At 40.8% G+C, this 5,600-nt stretch overlaps 1 non-coding gene across 1 annotated transcript; it reads right to left on the bottom strand.

Moving 5' to 3' along the window:
• Window positions 1-2,203: 2,203 nt before the first annotated feature.
• LOC130958272 (small nucleolar RNA R71) lies at window positions 2,204-2,311 on the bottom strand. The gene has a single exon (XR_009077404.1). It is a non-coding gene; the product is annotated as a small nucleolar RNA R71 (small nucleolar RNA).
• Window positions 2,312-5,600: the final 3,289 nt, after the last annotated feature.

Here is a 5,600-nt window from a genome sequence, read left to right as displayed (position 1 = left end):
ATTGATCACAATTTCGTGCACCAAGTTTTTGGCGCCGTTGCCGGGGATTGTTCTTGTGTATGGACAACTGACGGTTCATCTTGTTGCTTAGATTAGGCATTTATTTTTTTCGAAATTCTTGAAGATGAATTCTAGAGTTTCATGATGATTTGCTGAAATCTGGCTGGCTGTAAAGCCATGTCTAATTTCATTGGACCGAGGTTTCAACTTATCATCACAAGAGCTTGTTGATCTTGCTTTTGGAGTAGTGATCTGCTAAGGCTTGGCTGGCCTTTGGCCATGTCTAGTGTTTTGGACCGAAGCTTTCTTTGAAAGTTTGGCTGGCTGTGAAGCCATGTCTAATTCCTGGACCGGAGTCTTAGACTAGCATTGCACTGATTCCTGGAATTCTCATTAAGAATTTTGATATCTTTTTCCACTTAATTTTCGAAAATCACAAAAAAATTCACAAAAACCATAAAAACCAAAAATATTTGATGTTTCTTGCTTGAGTCTAGAGTCTCATCTTAAGTTTGGTGTCAATTGCATGTATTCATGTGTTTTAAGGATCTTCAAGTAATTCTTGATGATTTCTTACTCTGATCTTTGAATTCTTTTGACTTGAGTGTTTATGTGTCTCATATAGTGTCAATAGTATACAAACTGCTAAGTTTGGTGTCTTGCATGCATTGTTATTTGATTCTTGTTGCATTTTGATTATTAAAAATCCAAAAATATTTTTAATTTGTGTCTTTTCAAGTCAATAATACAGAGAATTGAAGATTCAGAACATAGTGCAGAGGAATTATACAGAAAAAGCTGGGCATTCGAAAATGCCCAGTGAAGAAGGCAGACTGGCGTTTAAACGCCAGCCAGGGTACCTGGTTGGGCGTTTAACGCCCAAAAAGGGTGCATTTTGGGCGTTAAACGCCAGAATGGATACCATTCTGGGCGTTTAACGCCAGGATGGTGCTAGGGGGAAGATTTTGTTTTCAAAATCAATTTTTTTTCAAGTTTTCAAAGTTTTTCAAAATCAAATCTTTTTCAAATCATATCTTTTCAATCAAATGTTTTCAAAATCAATTTCTTTCCTTTTTCAAAGATACTTACTAACAATTAATGATTTGATTGAACATTTTTTGCCTTTTCTGTTGAGGAAGGTTTTATGTTTGAATCATATCTTTTCTTGTTAGGCAAGTCATTAATTTTTAAAATCAAATCTTTTCAAAATTGTTTTCAAATCAAATCTTTTTAAAATTGTTTTCAAATCATATCTTCTCAATCACATCTTTTTAAAAGCATAACTTTTCAATCATATCTTCTCAATTACATCTTTTTCAAAATAAGTTCTCAATCAAATCTTTTTAACTTCTAATTTCAAATCCTTTTTCAAAAATCACTTGATTTCTTTTCCACTTTTATTTTCGAAAATCAATTAATGTTTTTCAAAAATGTTTTCAAAATATTTTAATTAATTTTCGAAAAATTACTTCCCTCCTTCTCACATCTTTCTATTTATGGAGTACCACTCCTTCTCAATGCACAATTCGAACCTTATCTAAGTAAAGTTCGAATTCTTCTTCTCCTTCTTCTTTCTATTTCTCTTTTCCTCTGACACCTCAAGGAATCTCTATACTGTGACTTAGAGGATTCCACATTTTCTTGTTCTCTTCTCTTTCATATGAGTAGGAGCAGAGACAAAGGCATTTTTGTTGAACCTGACCCTGAACCCGAAAGGACCTTGAAGAGAAAGCTAAGAGAAGCCAAAGCACAACTCTCTTTAGAGGACCTGACCGAATTCTTCAAAGAAGAAGAAGACATGGCAGCCGAAAATAACAATAATGCAAACAATGCAAGGAAGGTGCTGGGTGACTTTACTGCACCTACTCCTGATTTCTATGGGAGAAGCATCTCTATCCCTGCCATTGGAACAAACAACTTTGAGCTTAAACCTCAATTAGTTTCTCTAATGCAACAGAATTGCAAGTTCCATGGACTTCCAATGGAAGATCCTCATCAGTTCTTAGCTGAATTCTTGCAAATCTGTGACACAGTCAAGACTAATGGGGTAGACCCTGAGGTCTATAGACTGATGCTATTCCCTTTTGCTGTAAGAGACAGAGCTAGAATATGGTTGGACTCTCAACCTAAAGAAAGCCTGGACTCTTGGGAAAAGCTAGTCAATGCCTTCTTGGCAAAGTTCTTTCCACCACAAAGATGGAGTAAGCTTAGAGTGGAAGTCCAAACCTTCAGACAGAAGGATGGAGAATCCCTCTATGAAGCTTGGGAAAGATACAAACAATTGATCAGAAGATGTCCTTCTGACATGCTTTCTGAATGGAGCATCATAGGTATTTTCTATGATGGTCTCTCTGAACTATCCAAGATGTCCTTGGATAGCTCTGCTGGAGGATCTCTTCATCTGAAGAAGACGCCTACAGAGGCTCAAGAGCTCATTGAAATGGTTGCGAATAACCAATTCATGTACACTTCTGAAAGGAATCCTGTGAACAATGGGACTAGTCAGAAGAAAGGAGTTCTTGAGATTGACACTCTGAACGCCATTTTGGCTCAGAATAAATATTGACTCAACAAGTCAATTTGATTTCTCAAAGTCTGTCTGGAATGCAAAATGCACCAAGCAGTACTAAGGAGGCTTCATCTGAGGAAGAAGCTTATGATCCTGAGAACCCTTCAATGGAAGAGGTGAATTACCTAGGAGAACCCTATGGTAACACCTATAATTCTTCATGGAGAAATCACCCAAATCTCTCATGGAAGAATCAAGAGAGACCTCAACAAGGTTTCAATAATAATGGTGGAAGAAACAGGTTTAACAATGGCAAACCTTTTCCATCATCTTCTCAGCAACAGACAGAGAATCCTAAGCAGAACCCCTCTGACTTAGCAACCATGGTCTCTGATCTAATCAAAACCACTCAAAGTTTCATGACTGAAACAAGGTCCTCCATTAGGAATTTGGAAGGACAAGTGGGACAGTTGAGCAAGAAAGTTACTGAACTCCCTCCAAGTACTCTCCCAAGCAACACAGAAGAAAATCCAAAAGGAGAGTGCAAAGCCATCAATATGGCCGAATTTGGAGAGGATGGAGAGGCAGTGAACGCCACTGAAGAAGACCTCAATGGGCGTGCACTAGCCTCCAATGAGTTCCCCAATGAGGAACCATGGGAATCTGGGACTCAAAATGAGACCATAGAGATTCCATTGGAATTACTTCTGCCTTTCATGAGCTCTGATGAGTATTCTTCCTCTGAAAAGGATGAGTATGTCACTGAAGAGCAAGTTGCTAAATACCTTGGAGCAATCATGAAGCTAAATGACAAGTTATTTGGAAATGAGACTTGGGAGGATGAACCTCCTTTGCTCACCAAAGAACTGGATGACTTGTCTAGGCAGAAATTACTTCAAAAGAGACAAGACCCTGGGAAGTTTTCCATACCTTGTACCATAGGCACCATGACCTTCAAGAAGGCTCTGTGTGACTTAGGGTCAAGTGTAAACCTCATGCCTCTCTCAGTAATGGAGAAGCTAGGGATCTTTGAGGTACAAGCTGCAAGAATCTCATTAGAGATGGCAGACAACTCAAGAAAACAAGCTCATGGACTTGTAGAGAATGTTTTGGTAAAGGTTGAAGACCATTACATTCCTGCTGATTTCATAGTCCTAGAGACTGGGAAGTGCATGGATGAAACCATCATCCTTGGCAGACCCTTCCTAGCCACAGCAAAGGCTGTGATAGATGTTGATGGAGGTGAACTAATCATTCAAGTGAATGGAGAATCCTTTGTGTTTAAGGCTCAAGGATATCCCTCTGTCACCATAGAGATGAAGCATGAAGAGCTTCTCTCAAATCAGAGTCAAGAAGAGCCCCCACAGTCAAACTCTAAGTTTGGTGTTGGGAGGCCACAACCAAACTCTAAGTTTGGTGTTGAAACCCCACATTCAAACTCTAAGTTTGGTGTTGGGAGGTTCCAACATTTGCTCTGAGTATCTGTGAGGCTCCATGAGAGCCCTCTGTCAAGCTACTGACATTAAAGAAGCGCTTGTTGGGAGGCAACCCAATGATTATAATCTATATAGTTTCTTTTGTTATTTTATGTTTTCGTAGGTTGATGATCATAAGAAGTCACAAAATCCATTGAAAAAGCAAAAACAAAATGAAAAACAGGAAGAAAAACAGCACACCTTGGAGGAAGATGTTGCTGGCGTTCAAACGCCAGTAAACCTAGCAGTTGGGTGTTTAACGCCCAGTCTGGCACCATTCTCGGCGTTTAACGCCAGAAAGGGGCACCAGACTGGCGTTAAACGCCAGAAAAGGGCAAGAACCTGGCGTTAAACGCCAGGAATGGGCACCATCCCGGCGTTTAACGCCAGAAATGGCTCAAAACGTGATTTTGAGCAACATTTGGTGCAGGGATGACTTTTCCTTGACACCACAGGATCTGTGGACCCCACAGGACCCCCAACAACCCCACCACCACTCTCTCTCTTCTTCCCCCATTCACCAATCACCTCAATACCTCTTCCCCAAAACCCCTTCACCTATCAAATCCCATCTTTCTCTTCACCACTCACATCCATCCTTCATAAAACCCCACCAACCTCACCCTTCAAATTCAAACCACTTTCCCTCCCAAACCCACCCAATATGGCCGAACCCCATCTCCCCTCTCTCCTATAAATACCCTTCTTCACTCCTTCATTTTCACACAACAAAATCACCACTTCTCCCCCTCCTTGGCCGAATACACCACCATCTCCCTCTTCCTCATTTCTTCTTCTTCTACTCTCTTCTTTCTTCTTTTGCTCGAGGACGAGCAAACATTTTAAGTTTGGTGTGGTAAAAGCGTTGCTTTTTCATTTTTCCATAACCATTATGGCATCCAAGGCCGGAGAAACCTCTAGAAAGAGGAAAAGGAAGGCAAAAGCTTCCACCTCCGAGTCATGGGAGATGGATAGATTCATCTCAAGGGTGTATCAAGACCACTTTTATGAAGTTGTGGCCTTGAAGAAGGTGATCCCCGAGGTCCCCTTTTCACTCAAAAAGGGTGAATATCCGGAGATCCGCCATGAGATCCAAAGAAGAGGTTGGGAAGTACTTACCAACCCCATTCAACAAGTTGGAATCTTGATGGTTCAAGAGTTCTATGCCAATGCATGGATCACCAAGAGCCATGATCAAAGTATGAACCCGGATCCAAAGAATTATCTTACTATGGTTCGGGGGAAATACTTGGATTTTAGTCCGGAAAGTGTGAGGGTGGCGTTCAACTTGCCTATGATGCAAGGAGATGAACATCCTTACACAAGAAGGGTCAACTTTGATCAAAGGTTGGACCAAGTCCTCACAATCATATGTGAAGAGGGCGCACAATGGAAGAGAGATTCAAGAGGCAAGCCGGTTCAATTGAGAAGACATGACCTCAAACCCGTGGCTAGAGGATGGTTGGAGTTTATCCAACGCTCAATCATTCCCACTAGCAACCGGTCCGAAGTTACTCTAGACCGGGCCATCATGATCCATAGCATCATGATTGGAGAAGAAGTGGAAGTTCATGAGGTCATAGCCCAAGAACTCTACAAGGTGGCGGATAAGTCCT

This window comes from Arachis stenosperma, chromosome 10, assembly GCF_014773155.1.
Source record: "Arachis stenosperma cultivar V10309 chromosome 10, arast.V10309.gnm1.PFL2, whole genome shotgun sequence".
Lineage (NCBI taxonomy): Eukaryota > Viridiplantae > Streptophyta > Magnoliopsida > Fabales > Fabaceae > Arachis > Arachis stenosperma.
The sequence above is the reverse complement of the archived record's forward strand: the minus strand, read 5'-3'. Positions and strand labels throughout refer to the sequence as shown.